Below are 19,264 nucleotides of genomic sequence, written 5' to 3'. Positions count from 1 at the left end.
GCCGTGCATCTGCTGGGCTCTGCCCGTAAGAAACCGGGCAAGGTGCAGCAGAGTGCCCTGGTGTGGCAGGGCATCTCCCCTGCCACGAGAGCTTCTCTATTGCTTGTTCTTGCTAATTGGTGGGATAACTCTCTAAAGACCCCTTGTCTCGTCAGGCGCCATAGAAGTGACACTTGTAGCTGACAGTAAACATCTTGCTGTGGAAGCGAGATGTGGAGAGATAAGCTGCAAGTTGTGACTGACAAACACTCTGTTTTACAAACTATGAAAGCTACATCAAACTTGCAAAAAGCCGAAGTTTTCTGCACATTCCCTGGAAATATGTGGGGGTCTCTACCCAGAGCTGGGATGCTGCCTTGCAGTTACTCCTTCAAGGGTTGAGTGAAAGGACTCTGTGAACACCATCATCAATTCAGTGGTAAATTACATTCACTCTTAATCTGGTTTAGCTGCTGGCTTAGGCTTACTGTCTGGTTTAGCTGCTGGCCTTGAGCCTGGGCTGTTGGCTGCAGCCTGAGTGACTGGGATTGCTGCTGCTTTATCTCCCTGCCCCCCTTCCTCTGTCTGCTGCCCGACAGTACCTAGCAGTGTGCCATAAGCATATGCCAGGGCCCACCCAGCTCACTGCAATGATATTTTTTTTCCTTAGGGTCATCATGGCACTTCTCTTTCAGGTATTTCCCCACCTCAGCTGGGTTCTGAATTTGTTCATGTGGAAAGTCCCAGACTATAGGGTCAGAAAATTCCTTCAGGATTTGGCCCATATCCTCCCATTTCCCACACCACTCAGGGTTTTCCACTCCTGGGTCTACTCCTGGGTCAGGGGTCTCATCAGCCCTTCTAGAAATCTCCTCCCTCATTCTAGAGAAGCTGCAGACTGTATAGAGAAAGCGTACCACATTAAATACCAGAAAGATGGTCTCTTTAACATTCAGGGGAAACTGGACATTCTCCAATAGGGATGTAACAGATTCAGAGGAGAAGAAGGAAAGCAAAGGCTGAAAAGCCTCATCCCCTGCTCCTCCTCTGACAAACTGGCTGCATAACCATAACCATGAACCATAACCATGAACCATACATTCCTGGACAGAATGGACCTGAACAGACCCCAGCACCTTTGTAAACTTCCTACAAGCCATTACCACCAAGCCCAGCCCAAGAGCTATTCTAGTCTGTGCCCCTCTACTGCAAAAACTACGTACTAGGGATAATGGGTTTCTCCTCAAGTCAGGTCTTATGAGCTCTCAGAGAACCTATCACAACCAAGACAGCTCAGCTACCTTGAATGGCATAAAATTAGCAGGATGGCTTCTGAGGTAGTGTTGGAAGCAGAAGAGCTTTAATAAAAGGCAAAATAACAAAGCTCTTACAGAGAAAAGCCAAGCCAGGGGCAAGAGGTTCTCTTCTTTTTCTAGTGAATTACCTTTGTGGGACCTTTTGGCCTCTGTCCAATTGGGTAACCCTAGGTTTGAGGTGAAGTCCCAAGGTCCAATGAGGTGTCTTTTTACCAAATTGAGGAGAGAAACTTCTGGGCTTTTTGTCTTTTTAAGGAGATAATTTGGTCACTCCATCAACAGGGGGCACATTCCTACAATACCAAAGCTATTTCTAGATAAGAAAATAAACCTAGGGAGCATAGAGGTATTAAGACCTCAAAAAAACCCAGGGACCAGAAACACATGCAAGCCTCCACCCCAAGAGACATCATGAATTCAAACAACATGGCTACTAACTGCTTTATCCCAATACAGGCTAATTGCAACCAAAATACAATCACAACAGGGTTTTTTTCCCACTCTCACGAGCCACACGTTGAGTGCCAATTATTTGTCCTGGTTTAGGGCAAATCTGGGAGAAAACCTCCAAAAGGGCCCCCCCACCCCCAGAAAGAAAACCCCCACAGCCCCCTCCCTGCAACCAGTTTGGGAAAGATTTCCTCAGAGATAAGTGGAAAAAAAAAACTGTTTATTTGACAGGCAAAGCACTGCCCCGCACAAAAAATGAACAATACCAGATGACAAAACTCATTTGCTGCTCTGAAGAGCAGCAGGTTGGCCTGGTACATCTGTGTAGCAGCCAGAGGCCCTGCAAGCCTCCCTGGCTGTCACTTGCCTAAGGTAAGAAATGCCAAGCCATGATGACTGGACCAAAGCAGCCCCTCTTCTGCCCTCGGACCCTCGTTATCTCTCTGTAAGACCATGGGTCATATTCGCCTGACCCTGGCGACTGGACAATTTCCCAAACCCCTGCACCCGATATAAAGCCCCATTTCTGCCCAGTTTGGCAGAAGAGCTGTCACTGAAACCCTTGGCAGGAGCTGCCAATAAAGACACCTCTGTGGAACCTCACACAGCCTTCTCCTCTCTCTCCCTGCGTCTGCCGAGGCACTCAGCGAGCAAAGAGCTGAAACCACTGAAGAGCTGAATTCACCAAAGAGCTGAAATCACTTAAGAGCTGAGCTGCTTGCTAAGATTGCCCGTGGCTGGGAGCTTGCCTGAGGCACCTGGACAGGTTGTGCTCATCAGCCCAGCGCTATCCGGGACCCCTACGGCAGCCGGGGTCGGACGGACCGCGGGAACCCCAAGCCATAATACATCTGAACCACAAGACTATAAAGCTTTGGTCAATACTGGTGCACAGTGCACATTAATCCCATCAAGACACGTGGGGGCAGAATCTGTCTCTATTGCTGGTGTGACAGGGGGATCACAGAACTTGACCTTAATGGAAGCTGATGTGAGTCTGACTGGAAATGAGTGGAAAAAACACCCTATTGTGACTAACCCAGAGGCCCCATGCATTTTGGGCATAGATTACCTCCGAAGTGGGTATTTCAAAGATCCAAAAGGACTCAGGTGGGCATTTGGGATAGCAGCTGCAGTGACAGAGGGCATCCAGCAATTGAACACCTTGCCTGGACTGTCCGAGAATCCATCTACAGGAGGACTTCTGAAGGGAGAGGAGCTACAGGTGCCAATTGCCACTTTGACAGTGCATCGCTGACAGTACAGAACAACTCGAGATGCTGTGATTTCCATCCGTAAGATGATCCGAGAGCTGGAGAGCCAAGGGGTGGTCAGCAAAACCCGCTCACAGTCAGGATGGGACAAGAGGTGAAGAATGTGCTCTACTCTGCAGCTGGGAACAATGGCTTGTCCTGGAGCCTTTGGCAGAAGGTGCCTGGGGAGACTTGAGGCCAACCACTTGATTCTGGAGCTGAAGTTAGAGGGTCTGAAGCCAACTATGCTCCTAGAGAGAAGGAGATCCTGGCAGCCTCTGAAGGAGTTCAAGCTGCCTCAGAGGTGACTGGCATAGAGGTACAAGTTCTCCTGGCACCCCAACTGCCAGTGCTGGGGTGGATGTTTAAAGGAAAGGTTCCCTCTAGCCACCATGCCACCGATGCCACATGGAGCAAGTGGATTGCCCTCACCACACTGTAACTGCACGCTGCAGTCACAGGGAAGATGTTCTCCAGCCAGCTCACTCCCCGAGACCGATGGGCATTCACAAGAGTGGCTGCTCCCAGATCTCTACTGAGACTCCCCGGGTGGCAGTGCTTACAGGGGCTTGCAGCTCCCTGCAGCAGGTGGCTGTGGAGTGGGTGATACAGCAGCAGCCCAATACGAGGGACCAAGGCAAAGGAATAGAGAGAGGGATGTGTAGAGGAATTTCTTGCAGAACAGGGACATGCTATGCCTTTGCAGGGACTGGACAACCCTGGCCTGCAGATTACAGTTACTATAACAATCTTGGACCATCCTTGAACAAGCAGAACAAGGAAAAATAGACCATTGTACAAGTACAAAACTAGGCACCATGCAGGATATGAGAACCGCTGTGTTAGCAAACCCTGACCAAGCACTTGCAGCGTGACAGACAATCAACAAGTAACACGTACGTGTGATTGCAGCCAGTTAGCCAATGAGTGTTAGATAATTGCTGTGTGAACAAAGCATAGAGGTATGATAAGTTTGTTAATAAAATTTGTAGAACGGCATGTAGCCATATTGGTGTGATTGTTGTTACTCGGCCGGCTCTCCGTGGGACCCTCTTCATCATTTCACCAAGGAAGTTTTATTTCCCCAGAGGAGCTAGGAACAAGTGACAATAGCTGAGAGCAAAAAACTGCTTTTAAGGAGAGGCAGGAATAAGGGAAGGACAACACCTTCTACCAATAGAAAGGCATTAGGGGAGGAGTGCAGGGTAAGGGCTATCCAATAGAAGCCAACAAGGGGAAGCAGCAAACCTTGCACCCCAGTCTTGGTTCAAGGAAGGGATGAAGGACAGGGAACATTCCAGAAGGGAACAAGAGAGGTACAAGGAGACTGACAGGTGTAGTGACATACACTTGGAGGGAAAATCTTGGGGTAAACAACTCAGAACTGAACCATTAGGGAAGCCAAATGGGTTACATGGAATGAACCATTACAAACTTCTTACAAGGAATATTTAAAACCTACTATAGAAGAGCAAACTGTAAAATAACAGACTACCACATCTCCTCCTTTTTTGCTTCATAATGTTGAAAAAGAAGCAGGGGAGGCCTAGAAACTTAGTATTTAAACTCAGTCTCTTTCAGGCGCTTTTTCTTCCCAATATTCTTGTTCAATAGTGGCTGCTGCCACTACGACTCTTGAAGAAGATGACCCGTTGGTACCATTCCAGATAACTCTCTTTAAAATTCCAAACACTAAAGAGACTAAAAATACGACAACTATAAAATAACCTATATCTTTTATAATGGAGAGCATCCAACCCGACAACCGCCAGTTCTTAAACTCATGCTTGGTCGGGTGGATGCCTAGAACAAAGGAAACAATGACTTAAGGTTAAACACACACCAGGGTTTTCAATAAGAAGTTAGGGCTCCCCTCTTTCTTTGCGGAGCTTTCCATTTGAGGCAAACATGCCATTTGTAGGGCTGTTTAGAGGGTTCGGAGGGGTTGTAGTTGGTTGATCTTTTCTGTTAGCTGGAATATACAGCTTGACCCACTGCCAGGGGATCCATCTCACTCTGGAGGGCGTGGACATACACACGTCCCCACGTCCCCAGGTTACCAGTTGAAATCTCCTTGGATCTCCCCTGATTCTGGGTCTCTGACCAGAACCGTCGGTTTTTCTTCCAACGGAAGCTGGTGGTGTTGATGAAAATGCTTCAGGACGGGTGGATTCAGGTCCTCTAAGGAACAACTGAGAAAGTTGATCGTAAACAGTGCTTTATATAACCTTTGCTGTGGTGCAGCAATCTGGGTGTCTCCTCTTTGGCGGTTGAGTGAGTCTGGCTCGCAGTGGCCACGGATGGAGGTTTGCCGGCTCGCTGTCCTGCTTGTGGCCGGAGGGCAAACACGCGAGTGGCCACCCCCTAGTCTCTGCAGAGACTGTTGCGGGTGGCGGTGACTGCTGTGGCGTGGGTAGCACAGCAGAGGCACAGGGCAGGAGCAAACCGAGGCAAAGGAATAAGGGAAGGACACTTGTCTGAGTCTCCAAAGCTTTAATTCCCGAAGTGGGGGCAGAGCAAGCGACAAATCTGAACCTGAACAGACTACTTTTAAAGAGTAGAGGGAACACGGGGAGGACACAACCTTTGACCAATAGGAGGGCATCAGGGGAGGGGTGCAGGGTAAGGCTCCCCAATAGAGGCCAACACGGGGAGGGAGCAAACCTTACAATGCAATTCTGCTTTGAGGAAAGGATGAAAGACAGGGAACACTCCAGAACCAAAGGAGTGTGCTGTCTTTGACAGACAGGGGTAAGACAAGGGAACAAGGGAGGTATACAGATGGATTGACATGTGGATTGACATGTGGATTGACATACATTTTAGCAGGGAAAACTGTGGTATACAATTCAGGACTGAACCATTAGGGACGCCAAATGGGGTACATAGAACGAACCTTTACAAACGTATAACAAGGAATATTAAAACATACTACAGAAGAACAAACTGTAAAACAACAGACTACCACATCTCCCCATTTTTTGTTTTATAAAGTTGAAAAAACAGCTGGGGAGGTGTACCAACTCAATCATGGAACTTAGTTCTTTAAACTTCTGTGCTTTCAGGGGCACTTTCCACCACTCTTGGTCCATGGTGGTAGCAGCTACCACAGTCTTTGAAGAGGATGGGTTGGCAGTGGCAGTGGAAATAACTCATTTTAAGATTCCAAAAACGAAGGAAACTAAAAATATAACAACTATAAAGCAACTAATGTCTTTTACAAAAGAAAGCATCCAGCCTGACAAATCTCTGAACCGATCTTCATTCTCTTGCTCCATGTTTCTAATAAGATCTTTCATTTCCCAGATGAACGCATGGATGCTCTGGCTTCTGCTGGACAAGTTGAAGCAACAAAGCCCCATGAACTCCTGGCACCCATGCCCGTGTGCCAGCAGCAGAAAATCAATGGCCGCCCGATTTTGTAATGTGGCCTTCCTGGTTATTTCCTCATCTTCAAGGAAGTTACTTAATGCCACCAATGTTAAATTGCCCTGCTTCGTTACCCAACATTCACGATTTTCCAATTCACTCAGTGCTCTGGCTGCTGCCACCCATGGGAGAAACACGGACACAGTAACCATTTTTAGACTTGGCCCAATGGTAAATTTCTGTATCACAATGTTCATCAAATTGGCTTGCACCTCGTTTTGAAACTTTTGCTTTACTTTTGAATGCCAAATTGGAATTTGGGTCATACTGGGGGAAGTGAGGGAAAGACGCCCCAGGGTGCAAGGACCTCCTAGAAGGCAAGAGAGGATTCCCAAGTACGCTTGATCTGCGCTAACAAGGAATATGCCCTTATCAAGCTTTCTTGCATATGAACCATCGGTGGATGGAGCTCCCACTTTTGTGATATTCTGACACCACCCATCAGCTTGGAACTGAACCTTATGTTGTTTTACATTCTCATAAAGGTCTACACGAGAACTGGGCAGGAACTCAAACTGTACACAATAATCTGCCTTGGCAGAGCCCAGGAGCTTAAACTCCTGGGGCTCTTGGTCACTGTAGGGAAGGTTGTATAGCCATTTTCAACCCTGGACAAGGGGATGGGTAATGGGTGTCTTAGCATAGTTTACGATCCCCCAGTACCTATAAATCTCAGCCCACTTGTTTGGTGGATTGTTCTTATTAAAATCATCCTGAATAACATGTAATGAGGTGGGATAGTCAGCTGTCTTGGAAGGAATCCCCAGCAGTCACATTGACATCGGATTTTCTGCTGCACTGGTGGAAAGGCACAGATGGTCTTGATTGAGGGCATGGGCCAGGGTTACCCAGACATTCTTTCGGGGTTCGGGCATGATCCATGCATCCAGGGACTGGAAGAGGGCCACAAATTGGAAGAAGCAAAGGAGTTGAATCTTCATAGCTGGTCAGGTGAATGTCTAGGAAAAATGACAACATAACCATGAAATAAAGGCAACCAAACACCACGTGCTGGGAAAAAGGGTCAGGGTCTTCCTCTTCCCTTGTGCCGCATTCAGTTTGATGCAACTGCATCATTGGCGGGGTCATTTTGGGGATTTAAAGGGACAATTTCCAACTCACTTTCCTCTCTTGTGGGAGTGTATGGTTTCACCCATTTCTTGGGGATCCACTTTACTCCTGAGGGCGTGGACACACACACCTATGCACGGCCCCATGTCACTAATTTAAAGGGACCCTGAATGTCTTTAGAGTCTGGATCTCTCACCATAACAGGAGGTCTTTCCTTGACTGTTGGTGATGGCAGGGCTGGCATCAGGGCTGGCAGGTTCGAGTTTTCAAAAGAACAGTTAAGAAAGTTGATAGTAAACAAATCTTTACACAACCTGTGCTGCGGTGACAGGACCTGGACATCTCCTCTCTAGCGGGTGAGAACTTTTTTGAGTGTTTGATGGGTCCTATCACTGCTTGGCTGGTGGGGAAGTGCGGTATCGCAGTCCGATGTTGAACTCCCCATTCCTGCAAAAACTCACCAAACGTCTTGCAAGTATAGGCTGGGCCATTATCTGTTTTGATGGTTTTGGGGACCCCCAAGGTCGCAAAGGCCTGCACAAGATGTTTCTGTGCATCTGAGGCCTTTTCCCCTGCATGGGCCTGCCACCGTGCCTACCCTGAAGCTCCCTGGCTTTGCCTGCCCGGCCAAGGCACAGTGAGCTGCAGGGGACACTCCCCTGTTTCTCGAGGAGATTCGGGGAGCGGCTAAGACAGAGCACTTCGCTGTCTGCCTTGTTAGGAGGAGAGGCGGCGTCCGAGGAGGTAATGAGGGAGTTGACTCAAGGCTGGGGAAAAAGTCTCAGGTTTAATGCAAGCTCCAGGAACTCTGAATGCCATTGTCCTGGCGGCCAAAAGTGGCCTCGAGGCTCTCGCAATCGTCTTAAGTACCGGGGCGGTGACGAGGGGGAAGGGATGCCTGCCACCCAATGGGGGAATCTGGGGGAGTGGAAGGCGGAAGGACAGACAGACACACAAACCAATGGGGAAAGTTTAAGGGAGGGACCCCTGGCCCTCATCCACTCACTGATGCCCAAGGTGGAAGATTCTGGGAGAGTGGGATGGGGAGCAGAGTGATGGACAGGGTGCCAGGGAGGGGACAGGGGAATGACTGAGCATTTTCAGGGAGATTGGCATTGAGGGAAAGGCGGGAAAGCTTGGTGTGTAACCACTGGGAGAAAATGGGGGGTGAAGGGGCAAACCATTACAGAACTGTTATAGAGATGTAAAAACACAATACAACAACAGTGTTCTTCCTGAGAGAGTCTTCTCCCAAGCTGTGGCTTTCAGCACCACTTCTGGTGGGTTTTTTTCCTGCCTTGTCCTAGCTCTGGATCTGAAAGAGAAAATAAAATCCAAATTGCTGTGCCACTGCCTCCCAGAGCCCGGGCTAGGTCTTTTGATGTTCTGGAGCAGTGGCGAGTGTGGGGAACTGTCCTGGCTGAGGTATTGCCAAGGGCAGAACCTTAGAGCTCACTGCTCTACAGCAGTGCTCCAAGACGATGCGGCAGGGACTGGGGGAAGAAGGCAGAGGAGACTCTTCTGCAATGAAGTTCTGTTTATTGGAGAGCAAGGGTACAGAAAACCAACGGATCAGAGGCAGAGAGAGCTCTGTGCACAGGATTATAAAGTCTCAAAAAACAGGGTGGATACAAAGGAACAACCAATAAGGTGACACTCAGGGTGTGGTTTTGGGCTAACATCGAATCAGGATAAGGGGAGGAGAAAATGTTCAACAGGGGATCATTCTGGAACTATGGGCAGGGTTGCCTTGACAGACAGGGCAGAAGGGGCAGGGTTGCCTTGATAGGCAAGGAAGGGTCTGGAACAAAGGGAGGAGACAACTTGAGAGGCAGCTGGAAGGGAGAGCACAACTCAGAGAAGAACCAGCTAGGGGAACCATGGGGGATAACAGAACATACCACTGAACATTTAGTTTAACAGAACCTAATGAAATAAACACGGACTGCAGCATTGCTGTCTACAGGGGAAGCATCCAGGTGTGTCTTCAGTGAGAGGCTCCTGGTTTATTCCCACAGAACTGTGGGTTTTCTTTGCCTGTCTTTGGTTTTTCTTTGTTGGTCCCCAAAAGCCTCTTTCCACTGAACAGCTTTTACTTGTCCAGGTAGTACCCAGCAGATGAATTGGGATGAATCTAATGAGAACACAGTGGATAACTCCTCCTGCCTTGACCATACCTCAGTTAAAGCTGCAATTTTCTGTCAGAACTCTTGTTCTTCTCTGTGTTTTGTGCTCCTGTTTGCCCTTGACTTTGCTTGGAGAAAGCCTGAAGAAAGTGATAAATGAGACATGGTGGGCCTTTGTTTGCCAACTGTGTAGGACATTCATGATGTCTGGTGCTGAAGGCACAGGTCTGACTGTGTGGAGAATTTGGGAATTTGTAGATACAGGGCAGAGGATTTGGGAAAAAATTACAAATTCTAGAAAAACTATGAATCTAGACTCTTTTGTATTCTTCCATAGCTACTGGAAGGAAACCTGTTTATTTTCATTACTCTTTCTAACAGATCAATTCTCCAAGTGCTTGATTTAGGCACTGAAAATAAATGGGCATTTTTAGCACTGTTCTTTGAGCTGCAAGGGATGACGTCTGTCCTGTCACAGACTGACAGGAGACCTTACCACCCTGCACTGGACTATTTTCTTTGAGGACGTGGTGAAACCCCAGCTGAAGAATAATCACAGTTGCATGACTTCTTCTCTTGCACACACCTGGATTCCTGAGTAATTCCTGTGTTATGTGTAAATCCCTTTTCTAAGGATATAAAGGTCAAAAATATTTGGGGGGAGAGGGAATGTTGTCAAGTTAGCAAGACAAAAGGGATTTATAGCAACTCTTTGGCTTTAAAACTTTCCCTAAGGTACTTGTAAGCAGCTCTGTGCGTAGAATGAGTAATTCCAGAATATTAAAGTTTGTTGTAGAGACAACAGCACAGCAAAAGTCTTTTGTCCTTGCTCTTGCTCATCAGCACAGTCTCTCTTTGTCTCCTTTGTGGCTCAGAGCATTATTAGTGTTGCAGCTTCAGTACAAGCATGGAAGTATCTGGAACAGAGAAATATTTGCAAGAATTTTCTGGGTATGTTAAAAAAAACACAGCAGCCAAGGTAGTATTGGGCAGCCAAGGCGGTCTGTGTTTTAAGGATGCTGCTGGAGCTCTGTGCCCAGCCTGGGTGCACAGGTAGCTGTACCTAGTGGGGTGTGTGTTCTGCAGTGTGAGCAGGGATCTGGGGCCCTGCCAGCTCCTCAGATCCCACTGGATGCACTACAGGCCATGGAAAAACTACAGCAAATGATTTTTTTTGCCAGCAATGGTGTTGAGTAATGCTCTCTTTTGGCATTTACAGGTTCTTTCTCTTATGTTCACAATCACTTGTTTTATTAAATGAGGACAGATCAGCTGCACTTGTTGTGAAGTGACAAAACATTCTCAGTAGTTTCTGGGTGCATAAGGAATGCTTAAGGAGAAGCCACTCTAGCTGCGTGGTTCATCCTGACCCTCTAATTTAAGTGATTCATACCTCACAGCACACACTATTTTACTACATTTTCAGGTAAGTATTTCATGCCTTTACTGCTCCTGCACACCCTGGTCCTTTCATTTTTGCTGTCACTGGTGAATTTGGGACACCAGGTGGCACCAGATAGTCATGAAAGGAAGAGAACAAGATGTAGTGAAAAAGAAGAACAGGAAAAAGAAGAGTATACCCAACAGAGTCCATGACACAATAACAGAATGTTATTCATGTTATATATCTCGTGACTGTTTCATTTACTGTAGGAGTTCAAGCAAGGAAGTTCTGGGATGTAAATTTACATATTTCACAGTCACTGAAATGCTGTGGAACTCAGGGGGAAAAGTCCTACTGCTTTAAAATTAAGAATATGACATTTCTTCAGAAGTATATTTTAAAAATATATACTTTTGGGCTTACTGGTATGGCTAGAAAGTGCTATAGATGTCAAGACCAAGAGGAAAACATCAGTCGAGCCTCTGTAATGCAGGTGATACTGACACAGGTGCTCCATACAAAGCCACTTAGTGGCTTGATTGGGACGATTTATATGCTATAAACATTATGAGAAGGATTTTGCACAATCTGATTTTTTATTATAAAAAGAATAATTTGTTTAATAACAAAAAGAATAATTTGTTTTGATTTTCACTTGACAGGACACTGGGACGATCTGTATGAGTGTGAATTAGAAACACAGAAAATGAGGCTGTTGTTCACAGGATTTCATTTGTCACAGCAGGCAGAAGATGGACACCAAAGAGTGGTAAGGATGGTCTGACAACAGAGTGCTGTGTGAGCATGGAGAACAGGGTTCTATCCCCCTGCAGCACATCATCCCCTTGTGGTGCTGCCTCAGCCCCTAGGACAGGCTTTGCTGTGATCCTTATTTTCATATTCATTTTCTAGGTATTCATGACAAGTGTCCTCTGCTCTTTCCTATTTCTTGATCAATGTCTGTCAGGCTGCATGGACCTTGTAAATTTAGCACAATGCCAAATACTCTGACAAAAGCACTCCTTGCATGTCTCAAAGTGGTACCCACAGAGAAAAAAATCACTTAATGTTATATTCTGTGCCTCAGGTTGCCCTTGCATGCAAACTGCAATGATTTCACCCTTCCACAAACTCAGATGCACAATTGCAAACACAAATTCAGTTCTGCCTTTTGGGCACTACAGTATTGTTGTGGTGGCCTTCAGGAGACCCTGGTTAGGAAATCAGTGTTGTTTTACCTGCACAGTGTTTTGGTGAGGAGTGAAGAAGAATCCCCATGGTGAATGATGCAGATGAAAGAGGAGGTGTCTAACTGCTGTTCCAGCCAGCACAGCTGTCCTGTGCCGAGGGACACATGGAGTGTTTGATGATCCGGTTAGATCACACCATGGCAAATGTCACAAGGTGCCTAGTGAAGACACCAGTGATGCTATCACTGGTGCTCACACTTGTGAGGGCCCCAGCCAGCAGTACAGAATGGCTGGGATCCAGTTCAGATAATACAGTCTCCATCCACAGAAATGTTTATATTACTGTAGCAAGCATTTGCATTGTGATGATTATACCACTTGCCCAGTGATATTAATTTTAACACATTCCAGTTTTACTGCAGCTGACTTTCTCCCATCCTGTCCTCAGTAAAGGCTTCTGCACCATGCTAGGTCCTAATGCTGTAATGGTACCATCCCCTCCTACCATGAACTGTCCGACAGAGGGCAGAGAGAGCCTTCATTTTGCTTCCCTGGGAATGAGGATGAGCAACATTCAAAAGTTGGGTATGATTGAGCTGATGCCTTTTGGGAGGAGCATAGTTAGTCCAAGGGTTAAAAGGTGGCTGTGTTTTTGTTTCAAGAACACTAGAAATTATTTACTCACGAACATGCTGTGTGTACACCTATGTGCAGGCAGAAACTGAAGCAAGACAAGAAACGAGCTGATGCAAAGGGAAGCTTTGACTAATTTTATTACCTCTTGCCTCTTATTTTCCTTATACCCTCAACAAGCGGAAAACCAGAACATTTTGTTCCTTATGGGAATCCTGGGGCCAGCCTGTTACACAAGAGGCTGGTTCAGTCCCTGAGAGCCCCAGGCTCTGGGTTGGTGGTAAGTCAAGTGCATCATCTTCTCCTCCCTCTCCAGTCGTAACAAGCACGCGCAGAACGTCGGCTGAGGACCAAACCCTGGGCCTTGCAGAGCAAGTTTAACTGAGTAAATTCTCCCCTAATCCAGTCTGGGAAATCATGAGCACTGCACCTGGTATGTTAATGACATGTGATGGGACTGGTACAGCAACAACCTTCCTGCCCCTGCTGTTACTCACTCTCAGATTGCAATTCAGTGCCCAGTTACTCACTGCACACTGAGCATAAGAAAGGCTGGATAAAAGAAATCGAGTGAATGAGAAAGATTTCTGCTCAGCCAGGAATCTCCCAAACCTGGACGGTCAGTCCAAGACCAGAGGCTTTGTTCAGAGTTCACAAGTGTAATGCTGCAGCTCCAAGAGACAGAGGGACATAGTGAAATATGTAACTCCACCTCTCACCCATCATAATTGATAGCTTGTGAGGGTTTTAATTTTTAGCGAAGGACATTCAGGTATCCTGTTACAAGGTGCTACATAAGGTAAGGAAGGTACAGACCCCTAAAGCTGATAAGGACTATTAAAGAGTTATTAATGGAAACCCGCTCGTTAGCTTTATTTGGCTTTGGATCAAGTTCCAGGTATTTAAATCATACCTCCTCTCTTTGTATTAGTTTGGATGTTACATGGCTTTTTTTCAGTACCTATTCTGCTCTGAAACACAAGCTGATTTATACCAGAGCAATTTGCAAGGAGGCAAACCACTCAGGGGATGAGTCAACCTTTCAGATGTAGATAATTCACCTCTGTATAAATGAGGAAGGTGATCAGGGTGGGACGAAATTCTAAACAAAAAGTTCTGTCTCCACAAACATCTGCATGTCAAAAACTCTTCCCAGCCTGGCAGAAGCAGGCATCCAACTCACACTGACACTGAGCATCTGCTCCCATCGTGTGCCCTCAGTGCATCATCCAGAGGGCAAAACAGTAACTAGGATCCAAGTGGTGCCTGTGGACACCCTGCAGATCTGCTGTGGTGCCTCCCACAGGCCCAGCTGATCCTGCTTGCAAGGCCCCTGTGGAGACAAGAGCTGGACAGAGCCACCAGTTAAGCATTACCTGGTGTGTTTTACCTTTCCCAGCACCAACATCTCATGTTTGCTTCTGAAAACCCTGCAGCACATTTACAGTGTTATGTTCTTCACTCACAGGGAAAAATAATCTTCAGTCTTTTGCATGGGTAAGAGAGGTTCAGTTCTCCCAGTAGCTTCTCCTTCCTTTAAAACATCTACATATCTCGGTTGTGTCATTTCCGTTCTCAAGACACCTAATCACTCCCTCCCACTTCTCTGATTATGCACTGTAGAGCAATTGAGTAATAAAACACTTAATTAAATAGCCACATTTCTTTTTTATACCCTTTAATTAGATTACTTGGAAATAATAATAGTTTCTCACCAACCTGAAGGGTTCATTAATTCCCTCTGCAGATAACAGGAAGTAATCTATCTTTTCCTACTGGTATTTTTCTAAATCCTAAATCAAAGGAATCAATTCTGATTTTAAAGTCAATTAGAAATAGATATACTCTGACACTACACTGTTATCTTTATGAGTGAAATGAATTCAGACTCTCCTTACAAGGCAGCTCAACAAAGTTTCTCCTTCTAGGGGTGACAATTTCAAGACAAGAAGTCAGATTTTAAAATATAAAGCACTTCCTGGAATAGTTACCCAACTAACAAAATGCTCCAGAAGAATAAGAAGATTGACATCATAGTACTTACAAAGTGCTTTAACACCAGTACAGAAAAATGATGTGAAAACAAAGCACTCCTGCATTTATAAATCACCAACTTTACACAGCCTTAAGTCAGACAGCAGCATTAAGCCATAGTTAAAGACTAACAATTGCTTAGGCGCTAATGGGTGCTGATGACACCTCATGACTGTTCCACAGTCATTGTGAGATACTTGCTCGGGGCTGTGTCTATCCCAAAACAGGTAAACATCCACGCTACCAAAACTGCCTCCATGGAGATATGGTCATTCTGGTCTCCCCAGTACAGGGACCAGCTTCATGTTGTCAAGTTAATCAGCAATAGGGACTGAGGTCCTACAGGAAGGTGGAAAAAAGCCCTTAGGAAACTCATCAAAGACAAATGCAGGTAGTCAAAGATAGTTCTGGTTCTGGGAGGGAGTAACTCAAATTCAGCAAGACATGGGGTGCTGCCTTGAAAGCAATTTGGTGGAAGAGGTGCTGTGGTCCCAATAAGTTGAGTAGGACCCCAGCTGAGCAGCCTGTGACAAAGAAGGACATTCAGAGCTGTCACCAAGAATGCAGCCAGTGGGTGAGGAACCTCACCTTTTACTCTGCAGTGGTAAGAACTCACCTGTGAGTGCTGGGACCAGCCCAAGCTCCCTGGTGCCTCTCCTATATAGGCACTGATGAACCAGAGTCCAGAGGAGGTCACCAAGCTATTAGGGATGGAGTACAGGACACATGATGTGAAAAAAGCCAATCACTTGTCTTAAAATTTTAAAAGTTTAATAGTAATAAAATGGTTATAAAAATAGAGTCATAAGAATTTGGACAGTCAGAGTTAGGACAATAAAGGACAATAAAAACCAAAGAAATATGGACAGTCTGGGTGCCTTCCTAGGGCAATTTAGCCCTGAAAGGAGACAGATAATAAAGGATTAACCCTTAAAAGCAGCAGCCTGTTGCATATTCATATATCTCATACATGATGCATGAATTATTTTCAAACAGAGGGTGTTCTCTGATTATTGTTAACTTTTTCCCCTTAATCCTGGTGGCTCCTTAAAGACAGAGAGGAGGTGGAGGAATGTTTGTCTTTTCCAATAAGGAGGCAGTAACTCTTTAGGTGTCTTGTTGCTGTTATCTCTTTGTGAAGAACTTCTTGATTATCTCATCCCTTTCTTGAGCGAGTTTAAAAAAATCTTACATCATATAGTTTCTATTTTAACATTATGTTATAACCTAAAACTATATCTACCACACTATTTAAAAAAAGGTTAATACAGTAATACTAATTAATACAACATAACACATATAGTGTTCCTTTTAAACGAGCCAATCATATAATGTGCACTTTTCACACACGAGCAGCTGCTGAGAGAGCTGAATTTGTTCAGCCTGGAGAAGAGAAAGCAAAGGGGCACCTTACTGCTGCCTAAAGGGGCACCTTACTGCTGGGAAGATGTGAGGAGGACAAGCTATACTCTTTGCAGAGCTGTGAAATCACAAATAAATGTAAGGAAATAAAATGGACTAAGGGGCATCAAACACTGGACTAGAGCATGAAGGGTGTGCGATCCCCAGCCTTGAAGGTATTTATCTCTTACCTATGCTGCATTATCTAAGTTGGTTCTGGTTCAAGCATGGGATGGATCTAGAGACCTCCAGAGGTTCCTTCCTACCTGAATTATTTTGTATTTAAGTGATTCTGTCAGGATTTTTGTGTGCCTCTCACAAAAACCAAACCAAACCAAACCAAAACAAAACAAACATCGAAACAACAACAACAAAAACCCCCACACCACTAAACTAAAAAATCATTAAACATTTGTAAAGGAGCTAAGAAACCCAGCCCTGTTTCCAAGTTTGACAAGAGACTTGCTGTGCAACCCTCAGGAAATTCTGTAACATTGGAAAGAAGAGGTTTGTCTTGTGTGAGGTCAATGGAGTTGGCTGAGAGTGGAAAAACGGAGGGAATGAAGGTGGGGTCTATTTCAGGAGAGGGAATCCTGTACTCTAGGGATAGGAGAATAATGAGAGCGTTCAGTGCTTCTGTTACACAGCCTTGTCCCAGCCCTTTAGCTGAGGGGACCCAGGGCCCAGAGGTATCAAAGAGCAATGTCCATTTGCAGACTTCTGCTCAAAAACAGAATCCCAGTATTTTAATGATCTTGCAGGATTATTTTTATTATCACACAAAAGATTCAAACATGGAAATCATTTACACCACTCTGCCACACAGACCCTTATCCTCAGTGGCTTCCCAGTCAGCTCTCAGCACCAACAGCACTCACTGAGTGTGGCAGTTCTCTTACAACAGGGTAAGTTTCCATTAGGGATGTGAATATTATTACTTGCAAAAGCCCAACAAAGAATAAACACTACACATATTTTGCCACAAGCACAAATCCCACTGACCAGTCTGGATTGGACTGAGAAATAAAAGAAAAATATTATGAAAATTATTAAATATTATTTATCAGAAATTATCTCCCAGAAGCACAGCTTCACCATATCAAACCCAGCAAATGTGAAAAGCCTTTGTACAAGATCATCCTGCACTGTTGTGGGAAGGTTTCCTATCTGTTGGGGTTTGTACTTGTCAAAAGAAAGCTATGACAGGGAATAGCAAAAAAATTCCATCCTGCCTGAGTATCTTGTAGTTATAAAAAGCATAGGGGAAAAAAAGACAATAATGAAGCATTCTACTCCTCTCCCCACAGGTAAAATCTTGGATACACAGTTATTCTGCCACTCAATTATATTCATCTTCACTCACCACATATTCTGTGTTAATTATTTATTTGTTCTTCCAGTTCACTGACAGGCCGTGATTTTTATCCGGGCAAATGATATCTGAAGTAGTGTAAATGTGAGGATTGCTCTGCATTCCTCTTGTCCTGGCAAACACAAACTGATCAGTAGTCTGCACCTGGAATACATTCTTTTTCTCATGGATTTTACAGAGCAGATGGAACAAATGGAACTTGATTGGAGGCATCAGAAGCTGGAAAACAAAGAGATTAGGGCTGCTGAGGTTGAAAAGCAAGAACTTTGTCTGAAATGCCAGTTGGAAAAAGGAGGGGGAAGATCGTAACTCAGAGGACAACTGATGTGTCAAAGAGACACTGAGTGTTATTCACATCTGCTTTAGCAACCTTTACCTACCAAAACCCAGCAGGACAAAAAGAGCCTGCAAATGGCCACACTGCCCTGGGGATGGGTATATGCACACCTGCTGGATTCCACAGGGGCTACAGGGATGTGTCCTTGGGGCAGCATCCGGCTTCCTCCTGCAAACACTCAATCTGCTAAAGGTAAAGTTAACCCAGGCAGCTGAGGAGAAAGGTCCAGTGCAATGTTCCCACCTGGGGATCACACCACAGGCAATCTGCAAAACCAAACTGTGTTATGTGCCAGCTGGGAGACAACAAACCCACCACAAAGAATGCCCAGCTTTGGAACTCCAGCATCACTGGCCAGGACAGGAACTGAGCTCGACTACACTGTTTATGTAGGTGATGCATGAGACAGAAATCTCTGTTAAGCAAGGCTTGTAGAACTCATTTTTATCATTATTAATTTGAACAGAACATTAACTACTTTAAATGTATGGGTACATTTATGGGGTACTCCAAATGTATGGAACTTTAAATGTATGGGTACGTGGTCAAATATCTCTAAAGGAACACAAAGACTTAAAAGTGCATAGAAAAAGGTTTAGAGAAAATAAAAAACCCTCCAGTCCTTATTTCAGCTGATCAATTTGCTTATCCTTATACTGGGCTGTAACCTTGGCTCCAGACTTGCTTCCCATGAATTCCAACCTCTGACAAAGCTGCATGCTCCTGATTTCTCCATACTTAGCCTCTAGCTGAGCAGCACACATTGTTCTGTGCTGGAATTAAAGTCATTTCTGTGCCTGAAGTGATGTGCACATGTGCCTTGGTCAGTCGGAACCACAGATGGCTGATTGGCACCGAAATGTGTCTGTTGGTGTGTCAGGGAAACAGTTGGAGATGTTTTCTTGCTTCAGCCTTATCAACAGAAACAGTCACTTAATTGTGGCTGTGAGATCCTACTGGAGTTTATGCATGGAAGACAAGATGGATTTTCACATCCCTACCAGTTGTAAGAAAATGCTAAACTTTGCACTTGCAAAGTGTATAATTTTTCTGAAGCATTATTGAGGATATTCTCCTACTCTCTGAAGACTGGGTATTCTTTCCTCTGATGTCAGAGCATAGACTCTCTCATTCCTGTCAAAAGAGGAAGTGTATTGTAATTTCTATGCATTCACTTATGCAATAGTGTGTTCAGGTTAAGAAAAAATACACTTGAAACAAGAAAGATTTTATGTAAAGGTTAAATAGTATCAATGGCTCAAGCACCTGAAGCAGATACTTTAAAATCA

General features: G+C 45.2%; 1 protein-coding gene across 1 annotated transcript in view; it reads left to right on the top strand.

Annotated features, from left to right (window-relative positions):
• Nucleotides 1-19,264, top strand: part of ITCH (itchy E3 ubiquitin protein ligase) — a 96,940-nt gene that overhangs the window by 12,946 nt on the left and 64,730 nt on the right. The gene's annotated exons all lie outside the window — the stretch shown is intronic.

This window comes from Vidua chalybeata, chromosome 17 (assembly GCF_026979565.1).
Source record: "Vidua chalybeata isolate OUT-0048 chromosome 17, bVidCha1 merged haplotype, whole genome shotgun sequence".
NCBI lineage: Eukaryota > Metazoa > Chordata > Aves > Passeriformes > Viduidae > Vidua > Vidua chalybeata.
Note: the sequence above shows the minus strand (reverse complement) of the source record. Positions and strands in the feature narration are given on the sequence as shown.